The sequence below is a fragment of the Podarcis erhardii genome (assembly GCF_964252035.2).
Source record: "Podarcis erhardii genome assembly, chromosome: 5".
NCBI classification, from domain to species: domain Eukaryota; kingdom Metazoa; phylum Chordata; class Lepidosauria; order Squamata; family Lacertidae; genus Podarcis; species Podarcis erhardii.
In genome coordinates, this window is record NC_138509.1 from 57501585 (window position 1) to 57507990 (window position 6406).

Here is a 6406-nt window from a genome sequence, read left to right on the forward strand (position 1 = left end):
TCAGAGAATAAATGACCATATTATTTGAAAAGCACATTTCACACCATCATGTACTATAGAAATGAAGAGGATAATAAAATGCTGGAAACATGTACATACGCTTGTAATAACCATAAGCACACTAAATGCACCCTTTTCCCTTTGAATGGTATATGTCCTATAAATTAAGTATATGCGTATTGGAAGTCATCATGTCTATGCACACAGATTGTAAGCACATGTATAGAGAAATATACATAGCAATCTAGTGTACAGATATATGTATTTTTGTATTTTAAATGTATCCTTTTTGGAAACGTATCGTACAATCGTATGTATTCGTGGTATCTTCCATATTCAGAATACAACTGTGGATATCAAGGTAATAGAGTCATAGAGCTCTCTGCCCAGTTGTGGCAGCAAAACACTGATATGTATTATCTGGTTACTTTTTTCTTTGTCACCTTTCTTCGAAGGTCCTTTCCTGACCCGCTCATTACATCCGCTTCTGTTCATAGCTGGCCTGAAATCGATTGTCTGATTACTGTCTTGGATATTGATATATAAGGGAAAGGGTGTGTTGCGCATGGATTGTGTTGGCGTTATGGGTTCACCTTGAGCAACCAGTGAAATGTGACAGAGGCCCCTACACTGCAGAAATGAATAAGAAGCATGACACTTCCCCTTTACCACCTGGGCTATTACAGTGGGACCACACATATTAAAAACTGATGCCCAGAACCATGAGTCCCAATCCCAGAGGTGATCTCTTCAACAACAGCCAACCCACTAGAAATTCAAATAAGACAAATTCAGGGATGATAGGTCTTTTAATGGGCATTAGGCAGGATAGTGAATCGAACCTCTCTGTTGACCAGAAGTAAGAACGCTTCTACCAGGGAGTGTCTATCACCACGTCCTGCTTGTGAACATGAGACTGTCCCACTGGAAACAGATAGATGGACCTTTTGTGATCTGGCAAGTCACTTCTTGTGTTTTTATGGAACTGCCTCAGGCCCCAGGGGTCCAAAGATTCATTTATCATATTTGCTGATGTCAAGGCTGTTTCTATATCTCAGACAGTACTGAGCTTGCTTTTAATTTATGAAATAAGAGGCAAACATGAAGGTCCTTTTTTCTCTAACCCTAAATGTGTTTGTGGTTCGTGAGCAGTGATGGAAGGGCACTCTGTGTATGCTCATTCTATTATTGCTCCTCATATTGTAGGACTCATATTGAAAAATGATTGCAAGGCTAAATCCTGAAAATCTCTCACAAACATGCTTTCTCTGAGTTCCTTGAAAAACATTGAGACCCATAATTTGTCTTCATGTGTCCTTACCTTGAACTGGAGTGTCATAAAGTAAATAAGTCTTTATCTTCCCCTGATTTCATAGCATGGTCCAATCTGAGGTATCACCATATTGGTTGTGATTTCTGCCATGCACCCTTGGTGCCCTCTAGAACATCACTCCTTTGCAGTCAAAAATAGTTGTTATTGTGAGAAGATTTCTCCACACACACACACACACACACACACACAGCTATAACAATGTTCCAGCACAACCCAAAGAGACTGTGGTGAATTCTTCCATGGTTTGCAGGGGGAAAGTTGAGCATACAACCTCCATATAGCAGTGTTAATTGTTCTAAAAGGAGGCGCATCAGATAAATGTATTTGGTTTTCATGCATTACTAGATGGATGCCTCTTAGATTCTACTTGTACACAATACAGTTTGGGTTTCTGCTATATCTTTTCCGTTGGAACTTACTGTCCAATCCTGCAGATGTCAGCAATATGGCCCATTGAGTTCAATGTTGGGTATATATAGGATTGCAACCTTAATGATCTTCAGGCCCAATTTTTTCAGAAGCCTCCAGAATAATACTCTTTGCCTCTAGAATAATACTCCCATTAATTTTTCTGGCACAACTTCAGAGAAAGTCTCCCTGATAAGTCCTTACTGTGGAAAGGTTTGCAGCAGCATAAATAGGAACTAATTTCCCAATGCTAGTTTAAAAATCTTCATCATATATTCATTCACTTATATTTTAAATTTGTATCCCGCTTTTCCTCCCAAAGGAACCCAGGGTGGCAAACATCAAAACAGTTGTAAGGCAGAATTTATATTTAATAGCAGGCCTTCAGAGGTCTTTAATAGAATGTCGTAAACTTCATTGGCCCTTTGGTCACTTGTGGGGTGGGGAGAAGATCATTTAACTTCCCTACAAGAAAATATTAACACTTAACAAGACCAAAATTATGGAAAACATCCAAGGCTTTGTCTTCTGTCTATTGCCATCAGAGTCATAAGGAAAACCCAGGAAGAGCCTTGAGTCTAGAACAGGCATCCCCAACCTTAGGCCCTCCCGGTGTTTTGGACTACAATTCCCATCATCCCTGACCACTGGTCCTGTTAGCTAGGGATCATGGGAGTTGTAGGCCAAAACATCTGGAGAGCTGCAGGTTGGGGGTGCCTGGTCTAGACAAACATTCAAGTGTTCTACTATACTTCATCACCAGAGACATGGAACTTAAATACTGTCTTGAATGTCTTGTTTCATCCTAGCCCATTCACCCCTCCCCCAAATCCTGTATGGCAGAAATTGAGAGAAGACTAAACTGGGAAATAACCTTTCTGTGCTCTAGACTAAGGATGGAGAACCTTTTGCCCTGCCCACCTTCCATGCTGGCTGGCGCTGATGAGAGACAGAATACAACAATATCTGGGAGGGCACAGGTTCCCCATTCCTGTTCTGAATTGTAGATTATTACTATTCTATGATGAAGATTTCCTAAGTTTATTTGGCACAGGCTCGTCTATAATGCTGTCTGCTGAACAGACACTGCCACTCTAGATTTTTCATTTCCTCTTTTTAATTTTACATTTTGTGATTTGGCAAACTTTGGAGATCAAAAATGGCAATGGTTGGTTGCTAGATTTCAACCCACAATTCTTATTGTTGCCAGAAGCAAGAATATGAGGATTTATTGTTGCACTTTTATTATATTAACTCTGTACACTGCCTTAAGATTTTGTGAAAGGCTGTCTAGTTTTTTAAAAACTATAAATAAATATGTATAGAAAAGAAATAAAAGAGAAGAGTTTGAAGCTGTGGGTTGGTTTGGGGGGTGGGGGTGGTGCCAGATACAAACACAGATGGCGCCAGTAAAAAAATGTTGCCTATAGAAAACAACTGTGGAAGCAGGAACAGCTATGAAACACATACGAAGATATCCTAAAGCATAGCTGTCAACTTTTCCCTTTTCTTGCGAGGAATCCTATTGGGAATAAGGGATTTTCGCTTTAAAAAAGGGAAACGTTGACAGCTATGCCTAAAGTGGTCAGTCCACAAAGTTAATGCACAGCTGCCTTCACCCTTTGTGGGGGAGCCAGCAAAAAAACAAACCAGGACATGCAAAGAGTAAGCTAAACATTCAGTTCAGGAAGGGACCAAAGTTCCAGAGTAGAGCGCGTGCTTTCTATACAGGACGTCCCAGGGTCAGTCCCAGCTTGAACGGCCGAAGCAGGGCAAGAAGAAACCCGCCCCATAGATCTTGGAGGTCCACAGTGGAGAGTTCTTCGCGGGCTCGCGGAAGCTCCATGCCTCCATTTGCTCCAAATGTCTCAGGGCTTTGTTCCTCATCTCGTTTTCAGTTTACCCGGAATGCGTTCCCTGCCTAGTTTTATTAGCTGGAAAAGCTTCGCCGGACCCCGGTAAGGAGAGGGCTGTAGACGTAACCAGTGCAGCACTACTTCAAACAGGGCCCGGCTATATTTGCACGCCTTATTCTTTTAATAAGAGGACGTTGGAACCAAAGCAGGCCAGAAATCAAAGCGACGGTTCCGTAGCGCGTTACTAAGACGGTCCATCAATGAAATGTTCTCCGATTTTCAGGATCGGGCAGTAATTTTCGCTCCCTCCCCAACTCCCCCAGCTAGCTAGCTGCCTGGTAAACTACGCACAATAACTCCTCTAACGACGTCAGGTAGGGAGCTCTAAATCATATCCATGATGGGGGGGAGGGGTTCAAGATATTAGGATTCTCCATCAAAGGTAGTCCGTGAACTTCTGACCAGGTTCTTCTTTCATCAGATCCTCACTTTTCAAACAAGACAAAACTTAAAATTAGGGTGCAAATTAGTCAAAGTGGTGATATTTTATCATTTTAGAGCTGTGAACGCACTATACCTGTACCTTTAAGCCTATTTCCCCCCCCCCAAAGAATTCTGGGCACTGTAGTTTGCAAAGTGTTGCTGTTTAGCCCCCACTCTCAACTACGGAGCCCAGAATTCCTGGAGAGGAAAAGAAAGTGCTTTGAAGGCACAGCCGTGGTCTTGATTTTGAAGATGCGGCAATCCAACGAACGTTTGCTTTCGATAAGTCTCGCGCATTTTAAGCACACCCCGCGCTTTCTGACCTTCAGAACAAAGCAGCCGTCTCTCTGCGGTGAACTTACGGGAGGAAAAGAACCAGAAAAGTCCTACAAATTGCACATGGACCTGGAGAAGCCTTGCTTCTAAGAGTGCGCACTTGTCCTCACAAGGACGGTGGGGAAGAAAAGCACGAAGCTCTAAAGCTCTACACGTTCAATAATTTCATGTAGATTAGCACAGTGTCTGTGCCAGTCTCCACTCGCCTTCAAGTAGAAATCCTGGATTTTTTTTGGATGGGGGGGTTGCGGTTGGAACAATTGGAAGAACCCCTGCATGCATTCCCTCCATTTTCAACAGAGGGTGAGAAGCTACATACACCTGGGGGGGGGGAATGTGTGAAGAACGATATTTAAAATCATAATTCACACGAAGAATGCTAAACAACATACGGAAGGGGTTTGTTTTACTTCTACATACCGTAATGAAAGGCGGGGGGTTATCTTCAATCCATACAGAAATGTGCACCTTACTGTCTTTAATTAAAAGAGATTGCAATACATAGTCCTATGGACAGCTGAGAGCTTTGGACAATGGATTAGTTCATTCGCAGCTGATTAAGCGTGCAATCCTACAGACATTTTATTGGGACCAAGTCTCCTTTAACTGAACGGGACTTACTTCTGAAGAGACATGCCTAAACTTGCACTTGCAAAATGTAACCTTTTTAATCGCAAATGTGCGATTTTCTAGGGAAATGGATGTCCTGATTCAGGCAAGACAGTCTTTCAAAGGGTTACAAAAACCATTATTGTCCCCAGAATCACTTGTATTATTAAAGTAAAGCCCTAGATAACTCTGTTAACTGTTTGAATAAGCTTGATCAAAAATTAATCGTCATAAATCGAGACAAGTTAATTCCCCATCACTTCCAAATCACCCTAAATAAATTTATTTAGAAAGAGCACATGGCGAACTTCTAACAGTCCCTGAAAGTCAATGTAACATACTTCTGTCCCAGTGAACTTATTTAGTATGGGTGTGTTAGCTGACACACATTCAAGCATTGTACTAAACTTCACACACCAGAAACCCACCCAACTACTTTGAAATCAATCAGTTGGATGACGATGGTTGGGAATGCATAGGCTGCCTGAAATCCTCTGAATTTCGGACAGTCACCAGGCTATTGTAAGCAGAGAGGCTCTGGCAGAATGAATGCTGCCCGTTCCGCTTGCTGACCTGCTTTGATCATACTTGTCTAGGTAAAAGAGACTGGACCAACCGACGGACGGACAGGGCATCACTTCCGGTTCTTACCTTCCCCCAATTGCCAGTAGCTGAATTCCAGGCAGGGCTTCATTCACGAGTCCCGCAGAGGTTGCATTGCCAAGGCAGAACCAGGTACCGCCTCTTAGCCATTTTGCTCAATTCCTTATAGTTCCTTATAGTACTGCTATAAGGCCCGCTCTGAATTGGGATTAAAGACTGTTCCGTTTAAATTCAGGGTTTGTTTTCATACTGACGTCGATAAACTCGGGATTTCTTTCAGCCAACTAAACCTTCCTTCCTGCACACCTGGCATGAAACCATTCCCTCTGCATCACTTTTCCTGGGCGCTTAGTCTGCCATCACCTGCCTTTTTAAGGACTCTCCTGTCAACAGGAGCCTGGAGCCTTAAATAACCACGGAGCAGGCGGGTGTGGCTTGGGCTGCGTCCACACTATACTGTACATTGAAAGCGCTTCTCCCGCCTCCAGAGAATCCTGGGAGCTTTCGTTTGTTAAGGGTGCTGGAAACTGTAGCTCTGTAGTGGGTAAGCTACATCCCCCAGGGTTCTTTGGGGTGGGTGCTTTAAATGCATGGGGCGCACTCAGCCTTCTTCTCTCACCGCTGAAACTGAGAGAAGCACCATATGCCAAATTTCTACTGCGAAGCTCTCGCATTTATTGATGTATCTTTATCCCGTCCTTCCTCCAAGGAGCCCAAGGTGGCATTCATGATGCTCCCCTATTTTATCTTCACAACAAACCTGCAGGGCAGGTTAGGC